Source organism: Triticum aestivum, chromosome 1D, assembly GCF_018294505.1.
Source record: "Triticum aestivum cultivar Chinese Spring chromosome 1D, IWGSC CS RefSeq v2.1, whole genome shotgun sequence".
NCBI lineage: Eukaryota > Viridiplantae > Streptophyta > Magnoliopsida > Poales > Poaceae > Triticum > Triticum aestivum.
Genome location: NC_057796.1, coordinates 4905698 through 4908362, shown reverse-complemented (window position 1 = coordinate 4908362; position 2665 = coordinate 4905698).

The following is a 2665-nucleotide window of genomic DNA, read 5'->3' as shown; positions in this document are numbered from 1 at the left end:
CAGTAGAAGCACTCAGTTTCAGGCTTGGGTCCAAACTTGGGTTTCTTCCTGGGAGTGACAACTTGCTTGTCAGTCTTTTTGAAGTTCCCCTTCTTTTTACCCTTGCCCTTTTTATTGAAAGTAGTGGTCTTGTTAACCATCAACACTTGATGCTCCTTCTTGATTTCTACCTCCGCGGCCTTTAGCATTGTGAAGAGCTCGGGAATAGTCTTATTCATCCCTTGCATATTGTAGTTCATCACGAAGCCTTTGTAGCTTGGTGGCAGTGATTGAAGAACTCTGTCAATGACACAATCATCTGAAAGATTAACTCCCAGCCGAGTCAAGTGATTATGGTACCCAAACATTCTGAGTATGTGCTCACTAACAGAACTATTCTCCTCCATCTTGCAGCTATAGAACTTGTTGGAGACTTCATATCTCTCAACTCGGGCATTTGCTTGAAATATCAACTTCAACTCTTGGAACATCTCATATGCTCCATGATGTTCAAAACATCTTTGAAGTCCCGATTCTAAGCCGTAAAGCATGGCACACTGAACTAACGAGTAGTCATCAGATCGAGCTTGCTAGGCGTTCACAACGTCAGCTTCTGCTCCTGCAGCAGGCCTTGCACTGAGCGGTGCATCAAGGATATAATTCTTCTGTGCAGCAATGAGGATAATCCTCAAGTTACGGACCAAGTCCTGTAGTTGTTGCCATCATCTTTCAACTTAGCTTTCTCTAGGAACGCATTAAAATTGAAAGGAGCGGTAGCACGGGCCATTGATCTACAACATAGATATGCAAAAACTATCAGGACTAAGTTCACGATAAATTAAGTTCAATTAATCATATTACTTAAGAACTCCCACTTAGATAGACATTTCTCTAGTCATCTAAATGATACGTGATCCAAATCAACTAAACCATGTCCGATCATCACGTGAGATGGAGTAGTCTTCAATGGTGAACATCACTATGTTGATCATATCTACTATATGATTCACGTTCGACTTTTTGGTCTCCAGTGTTCCGAGGCCATATCTGTATATGCTAGGCTCATCATGTGGTGTCTCAGCATGAAGAACTTTTGCAACGGTGCATACTCGGGGAGAACACTTATACCTTGAAATTTAGTGAGGGATCATCTTATAATGCTACCGTCGTACTAAGCAAAATAAGATGCATAAAGATAAACATCACATGCAATGAAAATATGTGACATGATATGGCCATCATGATCTTGTGCTTTTGATCTCCATCATCTAAGCAACGTCATGATCTCCATCATCACCAGCTTGACACCATGATCTCCATCGTATCGTCGTGGTCGTCTCGCCAACCATTCCTTCTACGACTATCGCTACCGCTTAGTGATAAAGTAAAGCAATTACATAGCGCATGTATTTCATACAATAAAGCGACAACCATATGGCTCCGGCCAGTTGCCGATAACTTTACAAAACATGATCATCTCATACAACAATCTTTATATCACATCATGTCTTGACGATATCACATCACAACATGCCCTACAAAAACAAGTTAGACGTCCTCTACTTTGTTTGTTGCAAGTTTTACGTGGCTGCTACGGGCTGCTAGCATGAACCGTACAAACCTACGGCACAAAAACCACAACGGTGATTTATCAAGTTTGATGTTTTAACCTTCACAAGGAGCAGTCAAATTCGATTCAACTATAGTTGAAGAAATAGACACCCGTCAGACACCTTTATGCAAAACTAGTTGCATGTTTGTCGGTGGAACCGGTCTCATGAACGCGGTCATGTAAGGTTGGTCCGGGCCGCTTCATCCAACAATACCGACGAATCAAAATAAGACATTGGTGGTAAGCATTATGACGATCACCGCCCACAACTCTGTGTGTTCTACTCGTACATATCATCTACGCATAGACCTTGCTCGGATGCCACTGTTGGGAAACGTAGTACACAATTTCAAAAAAATTCCTACGCTCACGCAAGATCTATCTAGGAGATGCATAGCAACGAGAGGGGAAGAGTGTGTCCACGTACCCTCGTAGACCGAAAGCGGAAGCGTTAACTTAACACGGTTGATTAGTCGAACATCTTCTCGAGTCAACCGATCAAGTACCGAACGTACGACACCTCTGAGTTCTGCACACGTTCAGCTCGATGACGTCCCTCAATCTCTTGATCTAGTAGAGTGTCGATGGAGTCGATGAGTTCCGTTAGCACGACGGTGTGATGACGTTGTTGGTGATGTGATCCACGTAGGGCTTTGCCTAAGCACTACGATGATACTATCGATCGGAGGAGTAAACTGTGGAGGGGGGGCACCACAAATGGCTAAGACAATGTTGTGCCTTTGGGGTGCCCCCCTGCCCCCGTATATAAAGGAGGGGGAGGAGGCCGACCACCAGGGGGCGCGCCATGGAGGGGGGAGTCCTACTAGGACTCCACTCCTAGTAGGATTCGCCCCCCTTTTTTCCTTCTTTCTGGAGTAGCAAAGGGGGAAAGGGAGAGGGAGTAGGAGAGGGAAAGGGGGGTGCCGCGCCCACCCCTTGTCCAATTCGGATTAGCAAGGGGGGGAGCCGCCCCCACCCCTTGTCCAATTTAGATTGGGAAGGGGGGAGCCACCTCCTATGGCCGGCCCTCTCTTCTCCACTAAGGCCCATGCGGCCCATTAACTTTCCCGCGGG